Source organism: Mus musculus, chromosome 19, assembly GCF_000001635.26.
Source record: "Mus musculus strain C57BL/6J chromosome 19, GRCm38.p6 C57BL/6J".
In the NCBI taxonomy this organism is placed as follows: domain Eukaryota; kingdom Metazoa; phylum Chordata; class Mammalia; order Rodentia; family Muridae; genus Mus; species Mus musculus.
The window spans coordinates 3,553,256-3,578,481 of NC_000085.6; the positions used below are offsets into that span (position 1 = coordinate 3,553,256).

Genomic DNA, 25,226 nt, shown 5'->3' on the forward strand with positions numbered 1-25,226 from the left:
TCTGACTTCTAGGAAATTATATTTTTACATCAGAAAGCACAAAATGAGAAAGGTTCTCAGAGAGCAAGACTGCTCAGGAATAGGGAATAAGGTCAGGGCCACAGTAGCTAAGGGAGGCACTGATGATGTGAGAGCTAAAATAGCAAGCAGCTTAGACCTTTGATTTCTAACACTCAGGAGGCAGAAGCAATAGGATCTCTTGAGTTAGTGGAGTCAAGACTAGTCTACATATCAGGTTCTAGGATAGCCAAGGTTACGCAGAGAGACCCTGTCAAACAAACAACAACAATAATAACAATAGTCAAGTAGTTTAGCTGTCCATTACTGAATTACTCTCTCGGAGAAAATGGATTAAAAAATCCATTCCCTAAAAATAATCAAGACAGGAAAATTGATATGCTTTCATTTTTAATTGTATTATCATCTATCATTCCTTAAAGAATCAATACTTTTCTCAATAAACATAAAATTTGCCCCTACTATAAATCGTACCTTCTTTTTCAATACTACTAACTGTGGTGACAGCTAAAGAATACAAATATGGCATAGTTATAAAAGTGTTAGAGAAGTAGCTCAGAGATAGAGTACATGCTTAGCATGCTTAAATCGAAAGTCTTGGGTTCAATCTCAAACACACCAGCATACCCCATAGAAAATTGGTTTTTAAAACAGAATCTCTCAACTAACATAACAGCATCTAAATGTACTTGCTTAGTCCTAAACACTGAGAAAATAGCAGAATGAACATTCACCATTCATGACCCCTTACCTTAAAAAAGAATAAGAAAGGGATCATCCTAATCAGACTTTTTAATGGATGTCAAATTTATTGAAATCAAAATTATTTACGGGGTGGGGGGTCCCTGCACTCTATACTCACATAAAATTTTTAAATCAGACCATACCCTATTGGTGCCAAAGAGAGACTGAAGCTACTCCAACATTATCTTCCTGTACAGTATCAGGCAGAACAAAACTGTGCCCACACTACAGACAAATGATAGCCTAGAGTCCAGATATACAAAAGCAAGACTCTACTCCCTGCTATATCACAAAATCCTTGATGTGGTTCACTGATCCCACTATGCATGCTTCAAAATACTCAAGTCAAAAGAGACCAAAAACAATGAGATAATCCATCTACACAAAGACTTGCTTATCATTTTACCATCAATGTCTAGCATGCTATGAACTTTGAATACAAATGTATCAACATCCTATGTGGTGAAACACCCTATGTGGTAACAAAAGTACAATTCCAGTACTTAGGAGGCTGAGACAGGAGAAGTTCAAAGCGAGCCTTGGCTACAAAGTAAGAGTTTGTCTAATAAAGGGGGATTATATAATTATCCATAATTGGGAGAAACCTAAAACTTAAAACCTCAACATCTTCAGAAATACCCAACAACAATAAAAACTATACACACATACTAACACTTGTAAGCCATTAACCAAAATTACCACACCAAGAATGTAAAGTACAAGCCAGGCAAGGCAAGCCTTCCTAGCACCTTAAGGCCATATCAGAGCCGGGCGTGGTGGCGCACGCCTTTAGTCCCAGCACTTGGGAGGCAGAGGCAGGCGGATTTCTGAGTTCGAGGCCTGCCTGGTCTACACAAAGAAATCCTGTCTCGAAAAACCAAAAAAAAAAAAAAAAAAAAAAAAAAAAAAAAAAAATGGAGAACGAGAAGGAGAAGAAGAAGAAGGCCATATCAGTAGGTGATACACTGTAAGCAAAGCTTGGCACCTGACTGGATTACATCACTGTCTGGCTATGCTCACTAGGAATACTCACATCACTTCAGACACAAGAAGACAGCTCAGTCTAACTTACTATGAAAATACAGCCCAGTCATAGATTAGTAAACTTGCATCCAAAGTCAAGACCAGTGGACCACCTATACCTGTTACAGCCACAGTGAGTGAGGAATTACTAAACTGGTCAGACTTCATTAGCCCAACTGAGGTACCTACTTTTAACACTTCCTCAATGTCACCAAAACTTTTTACATGGCATATTGTTCAACCGAGTGAGTGAAAATGCATTAGAGTAAATTTCTTTCTTTTCTTTTTAAAAACAATCTCACACTTTGTAGCCCAGGCCAGCCTAAACTCTCTATGCACATCAGGCTAGCCTCCAATTTGCTGCCATCCTCCTGGCCCCACCTCCCAAGAGCTGGGATTACAGGCATGCACCAACATGCCCCTTTAAATGAACTAGTATCTTTCATAAATTAATATTCTTCATTACAGCAGCAGCAGTATAATCAAAGGCACATCCCAGGCTGCTGAGATGGCTCAGCAGTTAAGAGCGCCGACTGCTCTTCCAAAGGTCCTGAGTTCAAATCCCAGCAACCACATGGTGGCTCACAACCATCCATAACAAAACTTTGATGCCCTCTTCTGGAGTGTCTGAAGACAGCTACAGTGTACACACATATAACAAATAAATAAATAAATAGATCTTTTTAAAAAATTGAGAAACCATCAGCTACAAGCCAAGTTCAAAGTCAACTAGTGTGACAAGACACCCAGACTCTAGAAATAAATAAAATATTAAAAAAAAAAAAAGCACATCCCTTTAAGTCCCACAGGCAGGTCTAAGGTGGCACAAAGATTCAGTTCTAGGAAGGGAATCTCTTCTCTTTGTATTTGTCTTATCTACAAAATGGGAGACTTGAGACTAAACCATCACTTCTCAATCTTATAAGTCATTCCTATGATCTAAGAAATAAGGAAATATAAACAGTATCAGAACACAAAGAAAAACAAGTAACAACAGTCTCAAATTTTTAAGAAGTTACTCAAATTTAAACTGAAAACAACAGAGAATGTAAAGTTGCTCAAAGCCAGATGTGGTGATGCACACCTGTAGCCTCAGCACTCAAGAAGCAGAATCAGGCCAATCTCTCGGAGTTTGAGGCCATTTTCATCTTTAGAATGAGTGCCAGTGAGTTTGTTAAAAAGAAAAAAAAAATTTCTCTGCTGTAAGACCAGTCTGTTTGGTTGTACCAAGCCTCTTATTTAAAAAGATAAATAAAAGGCCAAACTTCAAAAAGGCCCACAGCACTGTGTTCACGTGGGCAACATGAGAATGTACAGCTCACAAAGGTCAGTGCTGTTCTCACATACACAAACAAGGTCCCAGGCTACATTCAGAGCTCTCTGGCATCAGACACTTACTCTGTCAAGGATTCAAACCAAGTAAAATTTGATGTGGCCTTGATGGGAGATATGCCTGTTCTAGGCATAATCAGGTTAAAATGGAATGTGGACTCACTCACAAGTCTTTTAAGACATCACACACCCTTTCCTTGTGGTGTAGCCCAGTATGTACATACAACAGGAATGAGTTTCCCAAAAAGAATCTCTGTCAGCCTCTGAAAAAGGAATACACACTGACTGGTGCATGTCCTAAAGGTAGTCACACACCCCCAGCCCACCCCGCTCAGAGTGACTAGACTAACAGCTCTTCCAAAGGCTCACTTCTACAGCCTGCTTTAGCTTATACCAGACCAACATTGGTATGTTTTTCATTTTTTAAATGAAAAAAAAGATTCTCAAAGATTTTGACAAAGCTTGATTAATAACAAAAACAAACAACCTCTAAACCCTTTCCTGAAGACTTTTGACCAGTACTTTCCCATGTAAGAAGGCCACCACTAATGACCACATCGTTTTCAATTCTTGCTTTTATTTAAAAAAAAAAAAAAAAAAAAAAAAGCCTAATCTTCCAAAAGTAGAGCTGCTGGAGAATAGACGTGCACCTCTGTTAAGTCACACCTACTTTCTTCCCACCACCCACCACATGAATGTCTGTTTCTTCACATCCATCAACATGAAAGCATGCTTTCTTTTCTCTTGAGTAAGGCTGCACATTGTTCACATTTTTCAAAGTATGTTTCTGTGTGCCTGAGTACACTTTGCCTGTAGAGTCCAGAAAAGACTATGAGATCCACTGGAACTAAACTACTGGTAGTTCTGATCTGCGATGCAGGTGCAGGCAACTAACTTTGGGTCTTCTGTAAAAATAGTACATATCCCTAACCAGTCAGCTCCAATTTTTTGAATTTTTGAAAGCCATTTACACTTCACTTTTCTGCCAAGTGTCTGTTTACAGTTTTTGTCCATTTCTATTGGGCTGGGCTGGTTAGTGCTTTGTAGTAATTATATTTTACAGCATATGATAGCACTCCCTCTTCAATTAATTATATACTGTACCAGTCGACTTCAAGCTGGGTTCACTCAGTTACCCTTTTCAGTCCTCATTTAACCTGCTCTCAACGCGGTTCACCAGGAGACACCTCTTCCCACCTGCCCTACCCACCCACACTGGAATGAGAATGTTTTCATCAGTTGGCCTCTTTGACCATGAATTCTTTTTTCTCCCTGGCCACTCTTTCTCTCTATACATTACTATCACAGAAGCCTTTGAAAGTACAGGCTGGCAGTTTCCATCTGTGCCCCAGAGCTGACCCTGTGCCACAGCTCTCCATACCCAAATTCTGACTGGAGAGAGTTGGTCTCCCAGGAGTGCTGACACACAGGCTTAAAGGAGGGACAAGTCACAAGCAGAGACAGCAAGACCAGCTAACATCATATACAACCAGATGGTGAGAGGCAAGTGCAAGAACATAAGCAACAGAAACCAAGGCTACTTGGCATCATCAGAACCCAGTTCTTCCACCACAGCAAGCCCTGGATAACCCAACACACCAGAAAAGCAAGACTCTGATTTAAAATCACATCTCATGATGATGATAGAGGACTTTAAGAAGAACATAAATAATAACTCCCTTAAAGAAATACAGGAGTACACAGGTAAACAAGTAGAAGACCTTAAAGAGGAAACACAAAAATCCCTTAAAGAATTACAGGAAAATACAACCAAACAGGTAAAGAATTGAACAAAACCATCCCGGATCTAAAGATGGAAATAGAACCAATAAGGAAATCACAAAGGGAGACAACCCTGGAGATAGAAAACCTAGGAAAGAGATCAGGAGTCAGATGAATCACCAACAGAATACAAGAGGTAGAAGAGAGAATCTCAAGTGCAGAAGTTACCATAGAAAACATTGACACTGACACAACAGTCAATGAAAATGCAAAATGCAAAAAGCTCCTAACCCAAAACATCCAGGACACAATGAGAAGATCAAACCTAAGGATAATAGATATAGAAGAGAGTGAACATTCCCAACTTAAAGGGCCAGTAAATATCTTCAACAAAATTATAGACGAAAACTTCCCTAACCTAAAGAAAGAGATGCCCATAAACATACAAGAAGCCTATAGAACTCCAAATAGATTGGATCAGAAAAGAAATTCCTCCCATCACATAATAGTCAAAACACCAAATGCACAAAACAAAGAAAATTAAAAGCACTAAGGGAGAAAGGTCAAGTAACATATAAAGAAAGAATTATAAGGAGCTGGAGAGCTGGCTCAGTGGTTAAGACATAGACTAACAGACTGGATACATAAACAGGACCCAGCATTTTGCTGCATGCAGGAAACACACCTCAGTGATAAAGACAGACACTACCTCAAACAGTCCTACATCCCATAAAGGGCTAATATCCAGTCAGTATATACAAAGAACTCAAGACACCAGAGAACCAAATAACCTTATCAAAAAATAGAGAACAGAGAATTCTCAACTGAGGAAACTCGAATGGCTGAGAAGCACCTAAAGAAACGTTCAACATCCTTAGTCATCAGGGAAAGGCAAATCAAAATGACCCTGAAATTTCACCTCACACCACTCAGAATGGACATAGTACTACTACCTGAGGACCCAACTATACCACTCCTGGTATACCCAGAAAATGCTCCAACATGTAATAAAGACACATGCTCCACTTTGTTCACAGCAGCCTTATTTATAATAGCTAAAAGCTGGAAACAACCCAGATGTCCCTCAACAATGTGATACAGAAAATGTGGTACATTTACACAACGGAGTACTACTCAGTTATTAAAAACAATGATTTCACAAAATTCACAATGATTTCACAAAATTCACAGGCAAATGGATGGATCTAGAAAATATAATCCTGAGTGAAGTAACTCAGCCACAAAAGAACACACATGGTATGTACTCACTGATAAGTGGATATTAGGCAAAGAGCGTGGAATACCCACAATAAAACTCACAGACCACATGAGCCTCAAGAGGAAGACCAAAAAGTGGATACTTCAGCCCTACTTAGAAGGGGGAACAATATAATCAAGGGAAGTAGAGGATGGGCAGCATTTGGGAGGAAGAGAGAAGGGAGAGGGGAAAAAGAGGGGCAGAATCAGGTAAGGAAGGAGATGGAGGAGATGTAGAGAGGGTCAGGAAATTGAACAGAGGTGTGTAGCAATGGGGGATGGGGAACTGGGGGTAGCAACCAGAAAGTCCCAGATGCCAGAAAACCAAGAGCCTCCCAGGACCCCATGGGGATGACATTAGCTGAAATACCCTACAAAGGGGAGGGAGGACCTGTCGAGACCATATCCAGAGATTAGGCATGGCCCCACAGTTGAGGGATGGGGCCACCCACCCATCTCCAAAATTTTAACCCAGAATTGTTCCTGTCTAAAGGAAATTCAGGGACAGAGTGGAACAAAGACTGAAGGAAAGGCCATCCAGAGACTGCCTCACCTGGGGATCCATCCCACATGCAGATACCAAACCCAGATGCTGTTGCTGATGCCAAGAAGTGCTTGCTTACAGTAGCCTGATACAGCTGTCTCCTGAGAGGCTCTGTCAGATCCTGACCAATACAGATGTCGATGCTCACAGCCAACTATTGGACTGAACACAGGGACCCCAATGGAGGAATTAGGGGAAGGACTGAAGGAATTGATCTGGCATCAATGGGAGGGGAGGCCCTTGGTCCTGTGAAGGCTTGATGCACCAGTGCAGAGGAATGCTAGGGAGGTGAGGCAGAAGAGGATAGGTGGATGGGTGAGCACCCTCATAAAAGCAGGGTAAGAAGGGATGGGACAGGGTTTGCAGAGGGGAAACTGGGAAAGGGGATAACATTTGATATGTAAACAAATAAAATATCCAATTTTTTTTTTAAAAAGTGCAGGTTGTGTACACTCCTTATCGGTCTTCCAGGTTAACCAATCCTGAGGAAATTTTACAAAGCTACCTCTAGAGCACTGGAATTAAAAACCATATGCCTTAACACCTGGCACGAATCATGCTTTAGTTATCAAACAATTCCAAACATTTTCATTTTAGCTTCACAACAATCTTGTTATGTTTCTTCAGTTTTCACACAACACTAATGTACTGACTGACTAGTTTTGTGTATCAACTTGGCACAAACTAGAGTCATCAGAGTGGAAGGCACCTCAGTTGAGGAAAGCCTCCTTGAGATCTGGCGCTAAGGCATTTTTTTAATTAGTGATCAATGGAGGAAGGCTTAGCCCACTGTGGGTGGGTACCATACTGGGCTGGTGGTCCTGGGCTCCATAAGAAAGCAGCACCCTCCATAGCCTCTGCATCAGTTCCTGCCTCCAGATCCCCGCCCTGCTTTAGTTCTTATCCTGACTTCCTTTGGTGATAAACATCAACAGGAAAGTGTAAGCAGAATAGAGCCTTTCCTCTCCCCACCCCAACTTGCTTTTTTGTCATGATGTTTTTCAAAGTGATAGGAAACCCTAACTAGACAACTGACTAACCCAGTGTTACAGTTAGGAAGCCACTAGGCCAGCCTTCAGAATGCCACTGCTTTCCTGCACACTGCTGCTTTCTAGCTCATCAGGACCAAAGCTTGCACTCTATGTCCAGCTACCATTTTATGCAGGGCCTTCATGTGCAGGCAAGTTCTTACACTGTCTCACTCTTAACACTTGTACTTACTGAATAAATATCATTTACTAATATTTTCTATGAATTCATTTATAGCTGAAGATGCTCACTGTAAGAAATTAACCAATTCAACTCAACAGTGTAACACACATTTATGACAGAATCTGTTTGGGGGTCTGGCTACAGTGTGTTCTTAGTAAAGAGTGGGAGAAGGATAAAATACAAAAGAGCCACAATAAAACACAAACAAAAACAAGGGCCAGCAAACTTAGAGCATCTCTGTAAACATTCATTTTATATTTCAGGGTGCTGTATGAATGTTCCACACAGTTCAGAGGACAACTTGCAGGTGCTTGCTCTCTCCTATCTGATGAAAGAACAAGTAGTCAGGCATGATACATGGGGTTATCTGCTGAGCCATCTCACTTGCCTCAAGAGGCTGAGGCAGGAGAATCCAGTTTTAAGCTATTTTAAACTACACAAGGAAGCCTGTCTCAAAGACAAAAAGTCAAGTTCCATGGACCAACAGAAGTAGCATTCCTAGCAGGGCAGAGGTGGCGCACGCCTTTAATCCCAGCATTTCGGGGGCAGAGGCAGGCGGAATTCTGAGTTCGAGGCCAGCCTGATCTACAAAGTGAGTTCCAGGACAGCCAGGGCTATACAGAGAAACCCAGTCTCGAAAAACCAAAAAAAAAGAAAGAAAGAAAGTAGTATTCCTAAAAGCCCCAAAATGGAAATGATAAACTGTCCATACAACAAACACAATGGATGATAAAAGGAAGTACAGGACTGGGAGACAGCACAAATGGTGAATTGCTTGCTAATAAATAAGTATCAAAACCCAAGTTCAAATCCCCAGCAAGTGCCTATTGTCCCACAGCTGGAGAGGTAGAAACAAAAAACATCCCTGGGGTTGGTGAGCCAGCCAGTCTGGTCCAATCAGTGAGTTTCGGGTTCAATAAAAAGGCTGCCTCACAATATAAGGTGGGGAAGCAATTGAGAAAGACGTCCAAAGCAAACCTCTGGCCTTCACACACATGTATGTGAGTATATATACAAGAAAAGGAAAGTACATGCTAAAACATGGGAGAAACTTGAAATATGTTAACTGAAAAAACCAGTCACAAAAGATCACTGTTAAACTACTCACATGAAATGTCCAAATCACACAGGAAATGAAGATAATAGTCTTAGGTTGTATTAATTACACAATTCTGTGAACATTAAAGTCTATTAAATTACACAGTTTAGATAATGTTATATTTTGCATTGTTCGTGAGATGAGGTTTCATGTAGACCAGGATGGCCTTGAAGCCAACATGTAGTGAATGACTCTGAACACTCCCAATCCTCCTGCCTCAGTCCATCAGCATACTAAGCTAATGCTTTTGTTTTGCAGCTGTTATTTTTAAGACCCCTGAGGTGTAGCTCAACAAACTGTTAAGTATAAAACAGTCTGACAATCCAAAGAGCCATCAAGGACCATTTTAAAACAGTTTGTGGGGCTGGATAGATGGTTCAGGGGTTAAGAGCACTGAGCATTCTTCCGAAGGTCCTGAGTTCAAATCCCACCAACCACATGATGGCTCACAACTATCCATAATGAGAACTGATGCTCTTTTCTGGGGTGTCTGAAGACAGCTACGGTGTACTCACATAAATTAAATAAATCTTTTAAAAAGAAAAAGGAAAAAAAGAAAACAGTTTGCACTACCTCCTAAAATTGAAGCTGGACATGTCCCAATAGCCTCAATACTCCAGTTTGTGCCCTGGAGACATGCTTTCGCAATCTGTGTCAAAACTGTTGACAGCAGCTTTCTCTTCCTGGAAACAATCCTACTTCCCCGACATCAGGACAATAAATGCATAGAATAGGAAACACAACACAAAGTGGAATGAACTTCAGCTGTGTGCATGAGTGTGGACACACCTCACCAGCTGCCTTCCTCAGCGCTAATGGCAGTTCTCGCTCCTCTCTCCCTCTGCACCCCGCTCCCACACACCCCTGTTAAAGCACTGTGCTATCCGCTCTCAACACAGCCTCATCCCCTACAGAAGCCCTTCACATTCCAACTTCATCCTTTCTACTCTCTTCACACCCTACCCACCAACTTCTCATTCTCACCTCCCTTCCCCTTTCCCTGGGGAAGAATGGGGACAGTAAAGAAAATACCCACATGTTCCCACTGCCCATCTACCCCCATTCCACTCTACCCTCTCTGACTAAGGAGGAACAAAGAGGGCCAGCTCTCCATGTAAACACTCAGTCCAATGCCAATGCCTGCTCTACACTGGGGGAATGGGATGGGCCTTCAGAGATTACGGCCTCTCCTGCTTCGCCAAATTATTCCTACTCCACAGTAGCACTTTTCCAAGTACATATTGGTTGTCTGATTGAGAATGGGCCCCCAGGGCTGGAGAGATGGTTCAGAGATTAAGAGCACTGACTGCTCTTCTAAGGGACCTGAGTTCAATTCCCAGCAACCACATGGTGGCTCACAACCATCTGTATGGAATTCCGATGCCCTCTTCTGGTGTGTCTGAAGACAACTACAGTGTGCTCATATTCAAAAATAAATAAAATCTTTTAAAAGAGAGAATGGGCCCCCAAAGGCTCATGCTTGGATTCTTGGTCCCCAGTTGGTGGAACTGTTAGGGAAGGAGTAGGAGGTGTAGCTTTATAGGAGGTTACTCCCTGGCAGTAAACTTTGAGGTTCAAACAATCCAGCCATTCAGTGTGCTTTCTGCATGTGGCTCTGGATCTGAGCTAATGCTCCACTGCCATGCCTATATATGCCATTGCCATGCCCCACCACAGTGCAGATGGACTCCTACCCCAGAAACTAGAAGCACCAAATAAACTCAGCCTTCTGTAAGTTGCCTTGGTTAAGTTTTATCAGAGCAACGGAAGTTAACTAATACACACACTAAAGCACCTCAGGCACACTAGTGTCCTAATTTACCCATTTTAGTGAACCCTTTGACATTCATGTCTTCTTCCCCAGGCAAGTCCCCAAGACAGCACTGTCTATTCTGTTCATCCAGGTTTCTCATTTCCTTTGAGAACTGCTCATCAAAATCATTCATGACTTAATCAACATGGTCGACAATGCCATCTAAATGTGGAGACTCACAGTGATGTGCAGCTCAGCCCTTCCTCTCCTCTAAACTCTAAATGCTATTTGCTCTCTGAAGTGACCCAAACTGAGTAAGCCCAAATCCAACTCCTGATGTCCTTTACAGCCTGCTCCTGCACAGCCTTCCTCTTCCTACAGCAAGCCAAAGGTCCTACTGTCTGTCATCCTTTACTTCTCTTACACCCACATCCTGTCTACCAGCAAATCTCCTCTCTTCTCCCTCCAAGAAGGATCCAGACTCCGACCACTTCTCAATAGTACTCCTAGTCCTCTCCTGCCCAAGCCGCCGCTCCCCTGGATCACTGCCATAGCCTTCTAAAGCCTCTCATGACAGCTGCACAGCAACAGCTATTCTTAACTCAGCTGCAATGGGACCTTTCTGAAACCAGACTGACAATGTATGTCACACCTCTGGCTCAAAACAGACCTATTTTACCACTCTCCCTAGGGATCTTCCCTCCAACACAACTGTTCTACCCCCTTCATAGCACTCATGCCTGCTGGACTCCATTATAACGATGCCCACATACCCATGGCCTCATGCCTTGAGCTTTCATCTTCTAGGCAAAGGGTCCTTCTCAGGTAGGTCTAATCTGAACATTGCCTTTCAGGCTGAAAACAGCCAACCGCTTTCTCTTCTGCTAGCTCCAATCAGTATCCAGATAACTACTATACCATTAACTCTCTTTTAACTGTCTTCCCCACACTAAAATCATACATTGTAGTGAGGACAGGAACATGGGTCTGTTTTGCTCATTATTAAGACAGAAAGTATTCAAACATCTGGAAAACAAAATGGATTGTTTTGTTAAAAGGGGGGAGGGATTTTTGAGAACAATGTTGAGAGAGATTCATAAAATAAGATTCAAATTTATATAGTTTAATAACATGCAAAAATTAAGTCACATTATATAAGGAGACGTTCACAGATGTTGACACAGAGGTAAAGAAATAGAGTACCTTGAGGAGGTCAGGGGGAAGAAGGTGGTCAGGGAGGACACACAGGAACAAAGGGAATGACAATACTTTCTTAAGCTGGCTAGTGCCAGTATAACTTTCAGTTCTAATTTTTCTTATCTGTGCCCATCATGACACTTTTTGAATTCATGAACTCATTATACTTAAAATAAAATCTAGATGTGAATGGGTACCACTGACTACAATACACAAGTGAACCTAGCCCACCACTTATCCTCAAAGCAAAGCCATTCAGGCACACAGCCACCTTTTCCTAGTCCACATTTTGACTGTGGCTGCTTTCACACATAATAGCAAAGGAGCAGCAGAGACTAACATATTTGCCAACTGACCCTTTACAGAAAATGTTTACCTAACTCAATAGAACTAGAAAACCATGATGTAAAATCTGTAAAGAAAACGAGTATAGCTGGGAAGTGGTGGTGTATGCTTTTAATCCCAGCACTCAAGAAGAGATAGGTGGATTTCTGGGTATGACCACACTGGTCTACAGAGAATTCTAGGACAGCTAGGGCTACAAAAAGAAACCTTGTCCCAAACAAATAAGCAAACAAAAAAGAAAAATAAACTTATCCACATCATGTTGAAAGACATACAGCTCAGCCAGGTGGTGGTAATGCACACCTTTAATCCCAGCACTCAGGAGGCAGAAGCAGGCGGATCTCTGAGTTCCAGGTCAGTCTGGTCTACAGAGTAAGTTCCTGGACAGATAGCTACACAGAGAACCCATGTTTCAAAAGGAAAAAAGGAAAGAATGAAAGAAAGGAAGAAGGAAAGACAGACAGAACGACAGACAAGCAGCTCCAAGGAACATGGGAGACACCACAGCAAAGATGGCTGTGTTTATATAGTTCTAAGAGCCAATAAGAAAAAGACTGTAGGGCTGGTGAGATGGCTCAGTTGGTAAGAGCACCCGACTGCTCTTCTGAAGGTCCAGAGTTCAAATCCCAGCAACCACATGGTGGCTCACAACCATCCATAATGAGATCTGACTCCCTCTTCTGGTGTGTCTGAAGACAGCTACAGTGTACTTATGTATAATAAATAAATAAATATTTAAAAAAAAAGAAAAGAAAAAGACTGTAAGCTGGGCGTGGTGGCACACACCTTTAATCCTAGCACTTGGAAGGCAGAGGCAGGCAGATTTCTGAGTTCAAGGCCAGCCTGATCTACAAAGTGAGTTCCAGGACAGCCAGGGATATACAGAGAAACCCTGTCTCGAATAAAAACCAAAAAAAAAAAAAAACCTGTAAATTTTATTTTTTATTTGTATGTCTGTGCCTGTGTGTGGTTTGTGCATACATGTGAAAGCAGTGTCTGCAGAGATCAGAAGGGGGTATCATATCACCTGTAATGGGAGTTACAAGTGAGCTTACTGCTTGTAGGTGCTAGGAATGAAACTCTGGTCCTCTGGAAGAGCAGTATAAGCTCTTAATCATGAGCCATCCCTCCAGCCCCAAAACAGAGATTATAAAGATAAATGTTTTAGAAATCACACTGCAAATGCTGGGTGGTGGTGGCACACGCCTTTAATCCCAGCACTTGGGAGGCAGAGACAGGCAGATTTCTGAGTTCAAGGCCAGCCTGGTCTACAAAGTGAGTTCCAGGACAGCCAGGGCTACACAGAGAAACCCTGCCTGAAAAAACTAAAAGAAAAAAAAAAAAGAAAGAAAGAAAGAGAAAGAAAAAAAGAAAAAGAAATCATACTGCAAAACCTCAAATGTATGCCCTCTATTCAGCCAGAGAAAAGGCGTTACGTTAATATGCAAGTTTATCTACATGTATGATAAACAAGTAACGTAATCACAGTTGGAAGGTACAGGTGCCGAACCTACCTGAAAATGAACATCAATCAGAAAGGCTACTCAGGAGGCCAAGACAAGAGTGTTACAAGTTTTTAGTTTCATAGCAAGATCCTGCCTAAATAAAAGAAATTTAGTTCAGAATATTTTATCTTCAAGAAAACACATAATTGCTGCTTGGCCTTCTGCCAAGACCAAGTAAATGCACTAAGCACTCTAAAAAAACCTCAGCACCAGCTAACTGTAAAGGTGTAAGTACTCAAAAGCCTCCACTGGGGCAAATCCAGTTCTGCCAAACTCAGGATGTACAGATGCACCAGTCAGGCATAGTAGAAAAAATCTCTATGAGCTTCTCCAAGTGCTCTCTTAATCACAGCTCCAACCAGTATCCAGACATCAGTGTCTAACTGGTAAAGGGGAAAGAACTTTCTTAAAAACCAACGGAAGGTGCTCGCTTTGGCAGCACATATATACTAAAACTCGAACAATATAGCAACCATTCTGGTTACTGTGCAAGGATGTAACCTTGCAAGAAACCACAGGATAACACACAAATTCATGAAGAATTACATATTTTTCAGACTACGGCTCCAAATCCTAAGACCATCAGAGACAGCAAAGGAGAGGGAGAGGAGAAAAAGAAGCACAGGTAATTGAGCAGCACCTGGTCCAAGTCCTCCAAGTGGATGATTTTGAGTTAGTGCTCCATGTAGATAAAGCTGACTTAGGTCTCCATGAAAGAGAAAGTGAAAATGTTGAGAGAAGAACTACCAAGAGCTCTTGGAGCTGACAAAATATCTGAAAGTCAAGTTGATATTAGTGAAGAATGAGTTAGAGCCATTATTACAGTTGTGGAGATCGTTAGTTCCATCTGGGAAAGAAAGGAAGCCGATACCTGATGACTCAGTAAGAATAACTTCTACACGAACAATTGTTCCAACATCAGTCTTTATTTGATCTTGAAAGCCAGGAGAGTGCCTGCACTCGGACATCTAGTCACAGAAAGGCTGTGACTAGATGTCAATTCTGGAAACTGTCCTCCAAAATCTAACACCTACTTACAGCCAAGGACATTGCTATAAACAAAGAACTGAATCCAAAAAGCAAAATTAATCAAAACCAAGCCAAAGCCTGTTTCACAGACTGCTGGGTTGCTATCTGTCTGATGATCCTGAGTCTTGTACTATAAGGAAAAGGAAGACAGGCAAAAGGTGAAGAGAAGAAAATAGCGCTGAAGAAGCTCTCAATGATCAAAATGCAAAAAGCCATTACCTACCAGATTGCTAAAAATAGAGGGCTTACACCTAGGAGAAAAGAAAGCGGATAGAAATCCCAGAGTAAATAGGGAAAAGTTCAGAAGAGTCCCAATTTGAAGATGAGATCAGTTTGGCGTTCACAGGGAAGAATGGCATAGTGGTGAACTATCCAGCATCTGTGCTGGGGTTTAAAAGTGCTTTAAGTTTAAGTAAAATCGCTCCTTAGCCTACTTTTTGGCAATTATTTTAGATCAATGAAAGTATTTTATACTTCGAAGCCAGTCATCTACAAGAGTACATTCCAGAACAGCCAGGGCTACACAGAGAAACCCTGTCTCAAAACAAAGTAATTTAAACAACAACAACAAAACCTAACCAAAGTTTGAACAGAAATATTACATTTATTTCTTTGTCATCTAAGGGGGAAAGACAACAAAGGCATGTGATTGGAGATAAGAGGAAAACTTGCTAGAGCTGGTTTTCTCCTTCCACTATGTAGGTTCTGAAGAGCAAACTCAGGGTGAGGCTTGTCAGCAAGTGCTTTTACCCACTGAGCCAACTCACCAGACCCCTCTCATCAGTATATATCCCCACACTTCCAGCACCATCCATTACAAGGATGATGTTCAAGATGGTCAGCAAAAACCTACAGGAATTTGGCAAGTTGAGGCAGGAGCCTTTAACTTTTTCTCAACTTAAGGCCAACCTGAGCCACAGCCCAAGAACCTTCATCAAAATGGGAGCTGGGGAGGGGGCAATATCAGAGAAAGTGGGGGTAGGGACAACACACACAGAATCTAGGAGAAGACTTAATAGGTCTGGAAACAGGGAGTTAAGTGTTTTCAACCAACAAGTATCCATCTTGTTATCACACAGCTGCTTTACCAGCCTGGGAGGACCAGCAGACCTTTTTAAACCACCCAAATCAAGGAGATTCATCAAAGTAACCATTCTAAGAAACAAAGAACCATTTTTATTTTTTTCTTAGTAGCACTGGGGACTCAAACCTAGGGTCAAGAGCAAGCTAGGCAAAAATGCTTTTAAAATATTTGCTTGAGCCAGGTGTGGTGGTGCACACCTTTAATCCCAGCACTTGGGAGGCAGAGGCAGGGGGATTTCTGAGTTCGAGGCCAGCCTGGTCTACAAAGTGAGTTCCAGGACAGCCAGGGCTATACAGAGAAACCCTGTCTCGGGAAAAAAAAACAAAAAAAAACAAAAAACCAACCAAACAAACAAAAATTAAGATTAAGATTAGAAGTAGATAGAAGTGGGCATGACAGGATGAAAAGACCCTGCCTCTACACAGGGAGAGGAGACAGTACTACATGGTGGAAACAGAATAGTGGTTAAGTATTATGGGTGGGCTGACTGCAGTCCTCAGTACAACCACAGGCTGAGGTCTTAGAATGTGTGCAGGTGGTACCATTTAGTGCTAAATGTAGAGTTTTTTTCCCTCAATTTAACCACTTGCATCATACCAACTTTAAGTACAGGCAAGGACCTCTGTTCTTCCCTCTACTCCTGCACACATCTCTCCAGGAAGACAGACAAACATTTCTCCACCTGCAGAGTCAGGACACAGACAACTCCTTTCCCACAGCATGGGCACTAAAAGCTGAGCATACCATACACTCCCTCCACTCCACCCTCAAAAGTCAGAACTGGGTAAGACAATGCAGGGCTAACTCTCTAGGGAAAGGCTTTCCTGTTGGTTTTTGTTTGTTTGTTTGTTTTGTTTTGTTTTGTTTTTTTAAAAGCAAAGGTGGAAAGTTATCTAAAAACAAAACTGACAGTAGATCATCAAGATGATGGCAAAGGAATTTTTAAAAATACTACTGCTGATAATAATAAAACTCAAGAGTAATATGTCATTTGGCACTGGGGCAAATTCTAACTTGCTGCTAAGTTTCAAGCTCAAAATGACAATGTATTTTCATGAGGTAATGGGGAAAAGTCACAAAGTTACACTTGCAAAATGTATTAGCATAAAGCTAAATGTTAAGACATCTTACAGATGATATACTGATATCCTGTCTTCCTGCCACTAACCAACCTCCAAGGCCGGATCCAGGTACTGCAGACCAAGCTCCCAGCCCACCCAAAGATCTTGGAACTCAGTCCTCAAATCTGCACTCGACAACAGTCTGAAAGGCAGTGACACGTCAGTTTTTGTTTTTTGGTTGAGACAGTTTCTCTGTGTAGCCCTGGCTATCCTGGAACTCACTCTGTAGACCAGACTGGCCTCTCCGAACTCAGAAATCCACCTGCCTCTGCCTCCCAAGTGCTGGGATTAAAGGCGTGTCCCACCACGCCCAGCGACACATCAGTATTGTCTAGGAAGATTTATCAAAGTACAAGATGAATCTGTGGTTAAGGATGCTTACAAGCCTGATGACCTGAGTTTGATCTCTAGGACCCATGAGAGAAGGAAAGGACAGACTTGCAAAAGCTGCCTCTAACATCCAAGTGTGTGCACTGCAGTACATGTGCACTTACACATCTGCACGTGAGAGCTCACATATACATAATAAATTAAAATTTTTTAAAAATTATAGTCTCAACTCCACCACAAATTTCCAAAGATGAAGTTCAACATCCATGGTCTTAAAGTATCTCAAATGATTCTCATGCATGTTAATCTATCATAATGACAGCATATCATAATGACTGATGTTTAGGGCCGGATGGTGGCAAGGGATGGAGAGGGTAAGCAGGTGGGTTTACAATATTCTGTGCATTGCAGGTTTAACAGTAAGTAGCTTTGACCTCCACCCTCTACAGCACACCAGAGGTACGATAAGCCAAAAAGAATGCTTCCTGAGGGGAAAAATAGTTGGAATACCCTCACCTAGTATAAAGTACTTGCCTAGCACGAGTAAGACTATAGGTTCAATTCCCAGTACCACAGCAACAAGAAAAAATCATTTTACTGATTATTTTTGAAGGAGGGAGAGCTGTTTCATTGTTTCTTTGAGACAGGGTCTCATTACATGGCCCAAAATTACCTTGAACTCCAGCTCTTCCTGCCTCTGCCTCCCAAGTGCTCACAGGTGTGTTCTACTATGCCTAGCTTCATTTCTTTGGGTACTATGGATAGAGGTCAGAGCCTCATGCATCTTGATCAAGTAAGTGCCTTACAGAGCCAGACCTCCCAATCCAAGGCAATCTTTGTAGCAAAGAAATGCTTCAAGGGGCTAGAGAGATGGCTCAGTGGTTAAGGACACTGACTGCTTTTTTTTTAAAGACTTATTTATTTATTTATTTATTATATGTGTACACTATAGCTGTCTTCAGACACTCCAAGAAGAGGGCATCAGATTTTTGTTACGGATGGTTGTGAGCCGCCATGTGGTTGCTGGGATTTGAACTCAGGACCTTTAGAAGAGCAGTTGGCACTCTTAACCGCTGAGCCATTTCACCAGCCCCACTGACTGCTTTTTGAGAGTTCTTGAGTTCAATTCCCAGCAACCACACAGTAGCTCACAACCATTTGTAACAGGATCCAATGCCCTCTTCTAGAATGTCTGAAGACAGTTACAGTGTACTCATATACATAAAATAAATTCTTTAAAAGAAAGAAAGAGGGCTGGAGAGATGGCTCAGTGGGTAAGAGCACCCGACTGCTCTTCCAAAGGTCCGAAGTTCAAATCCCAGCAACCACATGGTGGCTTACAACCATCCGTAATGAGATCTGACTCCCTCTTCTGGAGTATCTGAGGATAGCTACAGTGTACTTACATGTAATAAATAAATAAATCTTAAAAAAAAAAAAAAAGAGTACTGACTGCTCTTCCAAAGTCCTGAGTTCAAATCCCAGCAACCACATGGTGGCTCACAACCATCTGTAATGGGATCTGACGGCCTCTCTGGTGTGTCTGAAGACAGCTACAGTGTACTAATAAATAAATAAATAAATCTGAAAGAAAGGAAGGAAGGAAGGAAGGAAGGAAGGAAGGAAGGAAGGAAGCAAGCAAGCAGGCAGGCTTGAGAGATGGTTCGGCAGTTAAAAGCACTGGCTGATTGCTCTTCCCGAGGTTCTGAGTTTAATTCCCAGCTACCACATAGTGGCTCACAACCATCTGTAATGGGATCTGATGCCCTCTTCTGGTGTGTCTCAATACAACTACAGTGTGCTCATATAAATGAAATAAAATTTAAAAACAAAAACAAAAAGAAATGCTTAAATTACCCTTGTCTATACACATTATATTCAAGTATTCTGTTCCACATAAACATGTACATATCATGGGTTCGTGAAACAGAAAGGAAAGTCAATTGACATCGAGATAGAACATATATATAACTGCAAGTCAAGAGGTCTGATCAATATTCTTGGTACATTCTGCCAGGCGTGGTAATCCCAGCACTCGGGAGGCAGAGGCAGGCAGATTTCTGAGTTTGAGGCCAGCCTGGTCTACAGAGTTCGTTCCAGAACAGCCAAGGATATACAGAGAAACCCTGTCTGGAAAAACAAAACAAAACAAAACAAAAAAAAACAAAACAAAACAAAATGTGCTCCATTCTAAGGAAAAGCAGCTCCTCAGCCTCCAGTGCAGCTGAGCTCTCGCCACCCAGGCCAGGCCAGGCTCCTGCCCTCTTTAGAAAGTAAACTTGGTGCTGAGTTTTAGTTGAACAGATATCTGAAAGGACTTCTTTATCATTTATTCTTCTGAAATGTAGTAAAATGAAAAACTATAGATCAACACACACGGGTAACATCTAAGATTTCAACTATCTCAACTACTAAGTTAATCATAAAAAAATCCAAGTTGATTATCAACCCTAACAAATACTGTTTTAAGGAAGAAATGCTTACTTGTCATAACCCACTTTTCTAGAGGAACTGCTAAAAGGCATCTTAAAGTAGCTAAGGAAACCCCACTTAAAGTCTTAACTTCAGTGCTATGCATTTTTTGCCCAACTATAGACTACTTCTTAAGTACTCAATTAATGCAAACTAGCAAGCCTTGTTTTTGTAGCAGATTGGTTTTTGTGCAGTTGGGCAGGGGGTGCTTTACTTTATACAAAAGCTAAAGTCGGTTAAAGCAATCAGTATACTCAAGTCTACTTGAGATGTATTCCATTAAAATACGCTTCCTCAGTGCATAAAGCAATCTAAGCAATTATCACCAAGAGTTGTCCTCTTTTCATGTACCATGGAGAAAGCAGAGAGCAGACATTTAAAAAGCTGAATTTAAGGATAACTGGATGAGTGAAAGACACTAGGGTCCCTGGCCAGACACAGTGAAGTGAGGGATAGGTCCCAAAGCACCCAGGAACAACAGCCACTCCCCAAGCTACAAGCTGAGCACATCCTTTCCGAAGTGGTTGGGACTACAACATCAGATTCAGATTCTGAAGGCTGGCAGCCTTTACCAGTTTAAGTTCCCTAATAGAAACTGCTACACAATCTAAGTTTCATACTCAAAAGCTGTCAGGTTTCAGAGCATTCAGAAATTAGGCATATTTAACCTGTACCTTTGCTGAAGCTCTCAAGACTGCAGCTTTTCAATTGCAATAACAACCAGGAAAATCTAAGAAATCCTCATATTATGATTTGGGGCAACTACACAGAAGCAGTGCCTAGAAGCAGCAGAGGAGGGGTGCTGTTTAAGATCCTGAAGGTGTTTTCTATGCATAAGTACTGGTTTAGACAAAACGCTTTCAAGTGATTTAATAGATTTTCAACATCTCATGGAAAAATTAAAATAACTTCCAGTAATTTTTTTTAGCCCAGCTGATCCTTAAACACATGGCTTTCCTAATTGTACCTAAACACTTAAAAGTTAATTTTGAACTAGGTGTGGTGGTACACACCTCTATTCATAATGCTTGTCAGGTAGAGGCAGCAAGATCAAGAATTTGAGGCAGCCTTAGCTGAAAAGGAAAGTCAAGAACATTCTAAACTACTATCATCTCAAAAAATAACTAAATAATGAGTCCGGTGCAGTGGTGCATGACTTTATTAATCCCATTATTAAAGGCAGAAGCAGTAAAGATCTTCCCACCACATAGTGAGACCCTGCCTCAAAAACAAACAAAATCATCAAGATCAAGTTGAATTTGAGAGGTATGGTCACCACTGAGCTGATTCTATTCACAAAGCACGATTCTAGCTGCTTTGTGCTAACATATTTACATATATACTCAGTTACAGTCTAATATGAACATGTTAGATAAAATTGGGACCTAACATGAGATAAACTTATGAAACAAACTTATTTTCATGGGTTACAGGGGCAGCAAAGAGGACTAATTCGCCCAAGGTCACAGGACTAGAAAGTGACAAAGGAAGATGTAATTTTCAGGTGGCCCATAAGAAAGCTCAAACACCACTGGCAACAGGGATCTTGCACCTTGCAATTTCAAGGAACATTTTAGTGGAAGGAGATCTTAAGTTCCTTTCTTACGGGCTGTGTCAACTGCAACATGACCTTGAGGGCAAAAACCAAAGTAAACTTGACTTAAGAAAATGAAACAGTATCCATATTAACAAGTGCTCTGATGCAAGGAAACCTTCTAAGTGTCCCCTCCCCCAAGCCAAAGCAAAACATAAACAAAGCTCTGGCCCATTCTAAAGAGACCACAGCAGGTAGGCGGCAAATGACAGTAGGACATGCGGTGGAGAAGTACAGACACAGAGCTACCGAGACCACTCATTCTGTCCCACCTACAACTTCAAGTCCAAGTTCTAATGAAAGACAACGGGACTGGGGAGAAAAAGACCTCCAAGTTAACAGTGAGCCGAGCTTTAAAAGCGAGGTGCTTGAAGCCACAAGAAGGGTAACTCCTCACTTCAGCTCCAAAACACCAGGGAATCTCCAATGCCCGCGTCTGTATAAAAGAGAGACTCAACGGCGGAGGATGAAGATTCACTGCGATGGCCCCGAGAGACTCGGAACTGGTTTTTGTGTGTTCCGATGACTCTGCTAATGCCCAGAAACCCACACAACTTGTTTCTCAGAGGACAAGAGTCCAACAAAAGCCTTCGCGAAGCTCTCCAGCGAGTTGACAAGCTCCAGGAGATCCCGAGAAGTCGCTGTGAAGGCCCGGGCGCGGGAGCCGGGGAGCTCGCCCAGGACCCCCGACTTGGCTCGGGGCGCGCCTCGCCTCGCCTGGGCTCCCGCCGAGCCAAGCCCAGAGTCACCTCGGCGTCCAAAGTTCGCAGTCGGCTCGGCTGACTGCCAACGCTCGGCCCGGCTGACAGGAGCGGGCGGCCCGGTCCTGGCCAGGACTGGACGCCGCCTCCCGGGCCGCCGAAGCTGCCGATTCCGGGGGGGAGGGGAAAGGGGCCGGGACGCTCCCTCCCCACGCCGCCGGGACCGGACCACCGCCACGATCGGTCGGCCGCTTGCCCGCGCGACCCGCACACTCCGCGCCACCGCCCCCTCCCCTGAGTTACCTGGAGGCGCCCAAGACCCGCAGTTAGTCGCGCTCAGGCGGGAAAAAGGTTCACCGACACCATCAGCGAAGCGCCCAAAATGGCGGACGTATCAAGCAGGCCTTGAGTTACCCCCGCCCTCCCTCCGGCCGCCCCGCAGCCAATCACAGGATAGACCCCGCCCCTTCACACGGATCATTGGCTTGTCTCTCCCGCCCCCCACAACCTATTGGACCGCCCAGCGGTTCCCTCGACTCCACTTCGATTGGCTTTGAGGTCTTGTCAGTCAAACGCGAGAGGCGCATTCTTTTTCCCATGGTCTTGACGGATCCGGAACCTCTAGACCCCGGAGTCTGAGAAACAAGTCAGAAATTGGGAGAAGCTTAGGCTGGGTCCCTCTGCCCCGTAGCAACAGCGGGGCCTCGCGTGACAGACGCTTGGGACCACCAATCCGCATAGTCAATGTAGTTTAAAACAAATGAACCAAACCAATCCCGGCTGTGTAGCTCCGGATGCGAAGAAGCCAATGGGGTAACACAATGACAGCAGGCGGTGGGGTAACGGCCGCGGGGGACGAGGGGGGGGGGAAAACCGGTGATGACGTGAGTCACAATACAACCTGCGACGGAAGTTAATTATAGCTGGGGAATTAGCTCAAATGGTAGAGCGCTCGCTTAGCATGTGAGAGGTAGCGGGATCGATGCCCGCATTCTCCATAGCATAGTTTTATCGAAGACCTTCAATTAAATTACTTCAGACAAAGTAGAGTGGCATCCCTGAAAATGGGGTCAAAATGTAAGGTTTCTTAATACAAAGGAAACCAGGCTGTATCTTTTGTCACAGAGAAGAATTTTACACATGAATTTCTTCCAACTGCTAGTGTCCTATACGTATAGTACTACACATTTACCTTGCCCCAGAACTGGGGTCCTGGACATCAGGGTCCCTACTCTCAAGTCTTGCACTTAACCACTGTCATGGCTAATCCTGGTTTTTAATTCTCCTGGGGCTGTCTAAAAAGGTGAAACTGAGCTGACCACAAGCATTCTCTACCTCCTGGCTGGTTGTGATGTGATGTGATGTGATGTGACGGGCAGACTCCCACACCTGCTCCCTTGACTTCCCTGCCATATTGGCCTCGACCTGTGAGACAAAATGAACCTTTTCTCCCTAAAGTTGCTGTTGTCAGAATATTTTATCACAGCAACAGGAAAAGATACCAAGGTGCTCCCCTTGGGTCCCTATGAATAATCTGCCTGGTTCAGTGTGGACAGGACCATAAGTTCAGGCACGCTGCAGCTGGCCACCATAGTCAACAAAGTCTCTGAGTCTTGGAAGTCTTTCATGAAGCAGGCCTTCCCATGCCATCTGGAAAGCAAGTGACCAAGGTGATCAAGCTAAGGGACAGACTCTTTTGGGAAAGTAGTAAGTCATAGGACAGGACAGAGCTCTAAATCCCTGGGGTGTTGGTAGCAGGGAGGGGAAGGGTGTTACAGAGACCCCAGGGTGGGGCCTTGGAGCTTCAAAGGCAGGACGAGCCCAGCTATGATGGGAGACTGGATAGCAGAGGTAGCTGAGTCACACAGACCTTGAGTGGCAATGCTCACACCTCAGACAGGGAGCAGTTGCCTGCATATCTCTTCCAGTAGGTCCAGCAGTCCCAGGCCCAGGCTTCACTGAAGCTCAGAGAGCACAGAGCTTATCTCCTGAGTGTCTCCTCTAGGCCACCTCTAGGCATCTATCCCCTGGGAAAATGACAGAGCCTAGCCCTTGGACTGGAGGAGACAGGACCTGCCTTGTTGGACACTCAGTGCTTTCTCCGGGTTCCCAGTCTCTGAACCCCCCCCCACCCCTGTTCTTTACACGGGGTCCAGCATGCTTGAGTCCTCCACCTCACTCATTCTGGCTCTGAATTCCACTACCAGGATAACAAGAGAGGGCTGTGCAGTTATGCAAACCCACCCTGGCCTCCAGTCCACCTTCCAAGAGAGCTGTTCCTGGAAGCAGATTCCAGAAAGAGTTCATTGCTAGTAGATCCACATCATAGTCCCCATTGTACACACTAGCTAACTACGGACCAGAGCATTCTGTCACCAGAGGCCATATAGGGGTTGGGTGACCTTGGCCAGGTGACCTAACCTTTCTGACTCTCCAGTTCTCAGAAGTACAAGTGATAACAACTATCAGCCAGGGTCAAGCACACCACTCCAGGCACTTAAGAGAGGCAATAAATGTTAACTCTGGAACGCAGAGGCTAGAAGGCTTGCCTGAGGCCACAGAAGTAGTAACAAACATTGTTAAAACTGAGGCCTATTGATAAAGAGTTAAGGTAGCAGAAAGTTCAGGGCAGGGCAGCAGTTAAAGGCTGGACCCTGGCAGGAAGGACCAGCTGGGGGTGAGAGGGGACAGCTTGGAGTGGGAGTGGGCCTGCCTTCTGTGCTATCTGTGAAGACAAAGCCCAACTGCCTCACTGAACCAAACCAGCCCCCTCCCACCATCTGGGTGAGTCATACAGTGGTCCACCAAACCACCATCCCTTCATTCATTTGTAGTGAAGACACCTGCTGGCATCTGCTTTGCCTTTTTTCTCCCAGACTCAGGTGGGTTCCAGGGACATACATATTACAACTAAGAGATAACCTGTCACCTCACTAAGACCAGGGTAGTTAGCCCATAAGTTGTCAAATATGGTGTACTCATTCCTAACCTAGCCAGGCACGTTGAAGTCAGGGAGAGCTTGCTAGGGAAGGAGGTGCCTGAGCCTGAAGCCCCACTTGCCTGTCCCATAGAGCCATGGAGTCAGAAGAATGACCAACTTGGCAAGCTTTGCATGTGACACAGATTGAGCTCTGTGTCTTAAAC

At 43.3% G+C, this 25,226-nt stretch overlaps 1 protein-coding gene, 1 non-coding gene and 1 pseudogene across 19 annotated transcripts in view; 2 read left to right on the plus strand and 1 right to left on the minus strand.

The window, feature by feature from the left end:
- The window catches only part of Ppp6r3 (protein phosphatase 6, regulatory subunit 3), a 121,106-nt gene extending 98,328 nt beyond the window's left edge, over window positions 1-22,778 (minus strand). For 10 of the 18 annotated variants that reach the window (XR_001782603.2, XM_017318250.2, XM_017318249.2 and 7 more), the window contains exon 1: window positions 22,386-22,778. The gene's annotated coding sequence lies outside the window, so the exon portion shown is untranslated. The remainder of the gene's footprint in view (window positions 1-22,385) is intronic. The other 8 variants (NM_001164159.1, NM_001360430.1, NM_029456.2 and 5 more) reach the window with 3 other exon arrangements.
- On the plus strand, window positions 14,296-15,193 carry Gm19205 (predicted gene, 19205; annotated as a pseudogene).
- Window positions 22,779-23,007: 229 nt separating the features above from the next.
- Window positions 23,008-23,080, plus strand: n-TAagc9. Its single transcript has one exon. It is a non-coding gene; the product is annotated as a tRNA-Ala (tRNA).
- The last annotated feature ends 2,146 nt before the right edge of the window (window positions 23,081-25,226 follow it).